Source organism: Centroberyx affinis, unplaced genomic scaffold, assembly GCF_046629955.1.
Source record: "Centroberyx affinis isolate AG114_WGS23_722 - 3 ecotype Tasmania unplaced genomic scaffold, CSIRO-AGI_Caff_v1 ptg000317l_1, whole genome shotgun sequence".
NCBI classification, from domain to species: domain Eukaryota; kingdom Metazoa; phylum Chordata; class Actinopteri; order Beryciformes; family Berycidae; genus Centroberyx; species Centroberyx affinis.
Window position 1 is genome coordinate 150,749 of NW_027278993.1, and position 7,554 is coordinate 158,302.

A 7,554-nucleotide genomic window follows, 5' to 3' on the forward strand; every position below is an offset into this window, starting at 1 on the left:
AGCTTTGGGCTTCATTCCAGGTCTTTTTCTCATTAACAAGGTGGTACTGATCATGAAGTCCTGAACAGAGTCCTGTGAGCAAAGACACATTAAGCATAGTACGCATTATGACGGTGTATGTAGATTACTTGATGCTCATTGCTTAATATTTAAAAGGAGATGATTACATCCTGTAAAAAGTTTGGTTTAGTAAATAAATGGTTAGAGGTAGCTAATAACTTACTGACCCCCCCCGCCCCACCACACCACACTACGCACACACACACACACACTAACACACTGACCTGAGAGTAGCAGAATGAACAGCATGGTCCTTCTAATAACTGAGGAAAAGAAAAATCGAAGAAATTGTTTATGAAATAATGAACATGTAGCATAAAAAATATATATTTAAGATAAATAGTATAATATATACATTACAGTATATATATATATATATATATATATATATATATATATATATATATATATGCAGTACTGTGCAAAAGTCTTAGGCGTATGTCAAAGAAATCCATAAAGTGAAGATGCTTTCAAAACTAATGAAATGAACATTTTCTGAATATCAAAAATTTACAATAAACAGCAGTCTACTGACACACTAATGCAGAAAACAAATAAACATCTAAGACTCCTAAGAAATGTATATAAAAAATCTAGGGTGCCTAAGACTTTTGCACAGTACTGTGTATATATATATATATATACGTATATATACTGTATGTATATATATATATATACTGTATATATATATATGTATATATATATTTGTGTGTTTTTTTGTGTTTTGTGTACATAAATAGTATAATATATAAATATATATATATATATATATATACACACAGTATATTGCCGTTGTTATCAACTGCGGAATCAGGGAAGCGGTGGTGCTTGATTGACAGAGAGCGGTTCCGTGCCGTATTTACCCAGGTTAAAGTGAAACTCGATTTTCATTTTTACACATCGTCCTAAAACCATAAATTCAAATTAATTGATGAAATCGCCCAGCCCTAAATTGAAATAATTATTACTTCTCACTTTGATTTGCTATGTAACCCTCATCCATCCATCCATTACTTTTAATCTGAAGACACAGGTTTAGATGGTATTTGTTGCCTCCATGTATAATTGCGGCCATTGGGTTGATGTTGGCGAATTGTTGAACATATGTTACATACTGTTGGATGGTAAGACTTGACACCTAGTTTCTTCAGTCCACAAAAATATTTTCTTACCTGGGAAATAAGTGGATGACCTTTATAATTACTGTACATGCTTCAGTTAATTTAATACATGTTCAGGGGCGCCTTGGTGTATTATAATTGTTTTAGGCTTAGAACTTGCCCTTAGGCTACTTTCTATGTTGGGTTAAAAATATTTAATTATCATACCATTTCAATATAAAACAATTAAGAGCAAAGGGATGCAATTCTACACAAACTAAGATTTGCACAAGTGCATTCATTCTATCAAAAATGAATAGCCTGCACTCTTCCTATGCTTTACTCAAGATAAAGGTTGTCTTAAAGCCCAGACTTTTTCAAACATATGTCTTACCTGGATATAGTGGACTGGAGACTGATGTCATTGTCAAACTCTCCCTCTGTTGTCTTTATCTTTCCTGCTGATCGCAAAATATTATTGGGAAAAACATAGTAACCAGGCCTCCTTTACAGTAACCTCAGGTGTGCTGCTCACATCCTCTTTTTATAGCAAGTTTTGAGTGTATTGTATTGACCATCTCATCTCCTGTCAACCATCAGTCACCTGGTCTCTTCCCTTTGAGACTGTAAGACTATTCAAATAAGCTTGACTTGAAGCCTCGCTCCATCCCCAGCATGGGGCTGCAGGAATATTGTGTCAGATTTAATTTTCACACAGATGAGGCCTAGATCTAAATATCCCACTAAAAAGCAAAATATTACACAATCGCCACTGTCTCATTAAACATGAATCACAAGCCATCTGGTCTCTTCCCAATAGCCACTGTTCCCTTCCTCCAGGGATGTAGTGGAGTGTAAACCCACCTAAACTCGGTTTACCCACCTTCTTATTTGCAGAATAGTTTACCCACTTTTTTAGGCTAAAATAACATTTATGAAGTAAATTCATCATATACATCATAGTAAGTAGTATGTAACTCATTTAAGTTACATGAGGATGGGGTCTTTTGAGGAGAAAGAAGAATAAATGAATCATGTTCTTAATTGATTTCTGTTTATATCGGTGATTGTTTGCATAATGAAGATCATCTACTGGAGGTAATAGTTTATCTTTTTATTCACCGCTACATCACTGGTTACCTCCCTCCCAAAGTCAGCGTTCAGCTGTAACAATATTGTAACCAGGGTACAAAACTAACTTTTATGTCCACTGGTCACAATGGCTGATGTATCCTAAAATTCAATAGCCACTTTTAACTTTTAACAGCCAACTAGATTTTTAGAATTTAATATGACCTCCAAACTACAGTTGGTTACAAGCCTAAATGGCTGGTAGAGGAATGAACCAGCCAAAGCCAGAACTTGCCAGTATTTGGCTACCGGCTAGTGTTAATTTCCCACTCTGATTGTTAACAGATTGTTAACAGATTTGACTTTGACATCACACTTCAGGCATTTAAGTGACGCTCTTATTCAGAGTGACGCCTCTCAGGTTTTGACAGTTGAAAAGCTACAGGAATACTTGATTTCTCTGAACAATTCTTCTTGGAGATGGAGCCAAAGTGCAGCAGTAGATCAGCAAGCATGCAGTAAAAAAGGGGACTTTTAAAATGGCTCTGTGTGTGTGAATCTGGGAGAGATATGGCAAAAGACAAATTTAAATTATTTAAAGCTAAAAGGTAAACCATGTGATTGTCCTCATGCAGTCTGTGCCCCAGGATGTAAACCACATGTAAATTGAGCAAACTGATGCAAACTTGATGGTAAACGTCAAGCCTACACACACAGGCCCATCCCTAACAAACAACCTCAGACTTTACAGATATTGTTTGATTTGTCTAAATACATTGAATGGAGAAATCAAAGATGTGTATGTCATGCAAATTCTCTTCTTACTGCATTGACAACATTAACTACTGGTACATTGACTTGCCATGACAAGCCATGACTTGACTGTGACGTGAACTCACCAGCTCTCATCCGGACTACAAACCTGAGAGTGTGGTTGCCTTGAAATTTGTGTTATCAGTCAACAGAAAATATGTTTGTACCTGGGTGAAAATCGAGATACATGTAATATTGACTGCTGGACTTTTTACGTTTTTCCCCTACACTGCCTAGAGGGGCTTTCAGCCTACTAAATATTAAAATGGGTTTAAATGGAGAGTTTGAGTACCACAAATAGAATACAGGAAACAATGAGTGAAGGTTAACAGCACAAGAAAACTGTACCTGCTGGGTCATGTAAGATCAACCATGGATGGTTTAGAAAATGTTTGCTGTGGTCTCTGGAGGGGTTCAAAGGATGCAAAACAGATGTAAAGTAATTCTACCTCGGCCGATGCAAACCGTATGCTAAACTGACATGTTGCTCTTTTTTTGGATGAGTGTACAATCCATAAAGTAAAATCTGGGTTGTAAAAGCAAGCGTTGTTCTGTCACAGGACAATGAATGTGACTTCAAACAAGACAACCAGTCAGTTAGACAGACATTCATTGATTTATTTAGTCAATCAGACACACAGTAAGTCAAGCAGTTTGTCAATCAGTGACAAATATACTTCTAATACAGAAAGAAATGATCTGAAATGATGAGTGATATGTTTACATGCCTCAGAAATTTAGTATGGAAACAACAAATAGTAAACATGTTGTCCCCCATTAGTGATGTAGTTCCACCCTTGGGTCAGTCAGTGATTGCTGAGTGTACTTGAAATATGAGTGAAATTGTATAAGCATTTTCGTATGGGACAATGAAAGGTTATATTTTGAAATGTAGTAACTGTAATTGTCCTGTTTTTACTCAATACAGTACAAAATATAAGAACCAAAATACGCAATATATACAATTTGTACATTACACAATGTACACTACAATACAATTTATAATACAATATACAATATAACATACAACACCAGGGGCGTGAGCATTATGAATAATATACATTCTAAATGATAAGTGATATATGGTATTGCACAGTAGGTAAGTGGTAATATAATATAAGTCAGTGGTTCTCAAACTTTTTCACGTCAAGGACCCCCAAACTGACACAAATTAGACCACGGACCCCCATTTGATAAGATTTTGTCCCAGGGTCCCCCATCTGATAAGATTTTTGCTTTTAGATGTTATATTACAGAAAGTGTATGAAACCCATGACCAAAATAGTCATACATTCTGTCATTGTGTTACTTATGGATGGAATTATAGTGAAAATTAATGATTCCCCTTTTTGCTGGGGACCCCCTGGAACCCCCTCGAGGACCCCTGGGGGTCCCCGGACCCCACTTTGAGAACCACTGATATAAGTAGTCAACACTGACGGCACAGTGGTAGTGCAGTGATGAGTGCAATAACAGTACAACAGTCCAACATTGATTGATCGATGTGTTTATTTGATTGTCCTGCACCATTTATGGTGCCCAGCCCATATGGGCTTACAAGACACTAGATAGCAACAACAGCATCCAAGAAAAAGGTTGAAGATGATGATGACATGCATATGCTGGCAGTATCTGCAATTTAAGTCTGTTAATGCAGCCTTTCACCCACTGATGCAGGGTAACACACACATGATATGAAGACTTTTTCTATTTTTGATAGGGAAAATTAAGTGCCTTACATTGTTTTGTAAATTACCTTTTCTTCATGAACTTATACTGCCACATGCCTGGTCTTATTTATCAAAAATATTTGAATTTCTTGAGTGAAGGATTCATCAAGATGCAATAGATCTATGTTTAAATGCTTCTCTATTGTCCCAGTTGTCATTCTCATCGGTCTGCTAAGCATGGTTAACTTGCTTTGTGGTGGATGGACAAAACCCTTGCTTTATTTGATAAGCTGAAAGTTGAGAAAGGTAGAATACTAAACACTAGTGATGTATTGGTAAATAAAAAGGTAAAGTATGACCTCCAGTTGCGTTATCATTATATAGCAAACAACAGCAATGTAAAAGATCTAATTGTATTTTCAGAAAATAATTACATTTTCTTACAAAAATGATAATGAGCCTTTGTGACGCCACAACGTTACGGAAGTCCAAACGGCTCGTTTAGAGGCTCAGTTTTCTAATATGGATTGTGTGGATTTAGCTGGCTGCTGTGCGTTTTGATACTTTTGCAATGTTTAGATCCAACTCCAACTCCTTTATAATCAAAGAGGCACCATATGGGACCTCTAAAGGGCTATTTGTAGGTGCAACGACAATGCTTCATGAGATTTGTTTTTTGTTTGGTTTTTTTGGTCTACATCAGCTTTAATAAAACAAGGCAAAGAAAGAAAAAGGATCAAACAAAAAATCCATATAAATAAAATTACAGTTCACTGAAACGATTATTATTTCACAGAAGGCATCATTTATTTATTCATTTTGTGAATGCAACATCAGGGATCGTGCCTTCCGTCTTCAACAGGGTGAACCTTTGTGCAGCTCTGTTGAAATCCCACTGGTTGTCCTGTAGACACTTTTGGGACCACTCCAGGTTCATGCCGGATTTCAGGGAGAAGTCCGAGAGCATCTCCTGCTGCGGTGCGGTGAGGGTGGGCCCCGGGCTGGAAGACGGTGGCGGGGCGGGGGCCGCAAAGGCTCGGCGGGTCTCCTCTGTTGTGGCCATCCGGACGGAAAGCTGGTCGTTCACTATGCGCAGACCAGAATTCTCGGCAGGGACGGCGACGAAGACTCGAGAGAAGGCCTTAGTGGACTCCCGCAATTTACCGTCCACTTCTTTGAAAATTCCACTCACCGTGAATGACAGCAGTGTATTCATGCAGGTCTTCACGTCAACAGTGAAGGAGGCAGGGTCATGCCGAGTCTTGGGGAGCTCGTTGAGGAAAGCCACCACATTTACTCGCGTGCGTTTTAGCAGCGTGGAGTCTTTGATCTGCTTCAGGTTTGGACTGTCTTTGTGGTACTCTCCCAGACCGCTCCTGGAGGGGTTCTGTGTCACGAGGGAGAAGGAAGCTCCATCATGGTAGGCGTCCAGAAGAGGCTGCCTGTCCCCTGAGTCATAGATGCTGTAATATTTTTCCAAGAAGTGAAGGATGAAAGCCTTGACTTCATCGGAGGCAAAACAGCTGTCCTTGAAGGGGGGGAAAGCGGTGGGTGGGGGGAAGTCTAGGCCATCCAGTTTGAGAACCCGGGGAAACCTTTCCCGCACAGCGCTGATGTAGGAGGCCCGGTCCTTGAACAGGTCACACAGCGGGTTCCCCACCAGCCACAGCTCCACCAGCTCCAGGCCTTTCACCTTGTCCAGCTCCCGGTCCGACCTCAGCCTATTGTGGGACAGGTTGAGGGTCTTCAGTTTGGGGGTCTTGGTGACCAATTCAGCCAGTTTGTCCAATTTGTGAATACGGTTGTTGCTCAGGTTAAAGCGCACCAGCTCTGGAATGTTTTCTTCTATGATCTTGAACACAGCCTCCGCGCTCGTCTCCCTATTCAGGATGACTTCAATGTTCTGGGACGCCAGGTCCGAGTCTGTTTGGATGCTGTTCAGGTCAAGTGCTTGCTGGGAGCTGTCGAAGCGCTTTGCCATGCATTGCTTCAGGTGCGGCAGGTTTTCAGGCTTCAGGTCAGAGAGGAGGAAGGATGGAGGAGGTCTGGTGTTGACGTATACTGCCACCTTATAACCGTCTGCGTCTGTGATCTTGTGGGAACATTTGTGCAGAGCAGTGGCAGCAGCGGCATCATCCACATAAAAATGGGCCCGGCGACTGTCAACATGAAAATGTTCAGGTGTGTAGGGTACTGAGCAGATGCTCTGGAGAGCTGTCAATAACCAGTTCTTGTCATATTTCCTACCATGTGGTATCGTTACTTTGTACCAGCCTGATCTGCTTTCCCCTAGTCCACTGTTTCCTCCACCTCCTTGGTCTCCTCCTCTCCAACCGCCTCCTCGCCAGTCTCTGTCAACCCGCCCATCTCCTCTCTGGTTGGGCCTTCCATAGGGGTTGAATCTGCGCTGGGAGCTGCTGTCCTGGGATCCGTCTCTCATAGCTACATCAGCGTCATTGCCAAGCCTGGACCGTGGTCTGGGGCCCCCGAAGTTCCTGGACCCGTCGCTGTCCGACCGACCCCTGTGGGAGTCTCTGCCTCTGCGGAACTGCGGGTCGGTTCTGTCATCATGCCCGTCCGCCATATTCCTTGGAACAGCGTTAGCTCAAAAACACAATCCTGGATGAAAAATAATATTCAATAAGGCCAAAATTGTCTGTTTTACGATACATGAAAGCGACAATGTGTGTGATACTTCAGCATTCCACAAACTGAACCTTAGACATAAAGGTGATTGTGATGTAATCACAATGAGTTGTTTACTTTCAATTCAGCTGGTAACTTCTTGTTTTATTATTGTAGGCCTAATCAATATCAGATACAGAAATACCCAAAGGCAT

The 7,554-nt window shown here is 40.5% G+C and overlaps 1 pseudogene; it reads right to left on the reverse strand.

The window, feature by feature from the left end:
- Positions 1-5,528: 5,528 nt before the first annotated feature.
- LOC139640957 (nuclear RNA export factor 1 pseudogene) lies at positions 5,529-7,298 on the reverse strand (annotated as a pseudogene).
- Between the last annotated feature and the right edge of the window lie 256 nt (positions 7,299-7,554).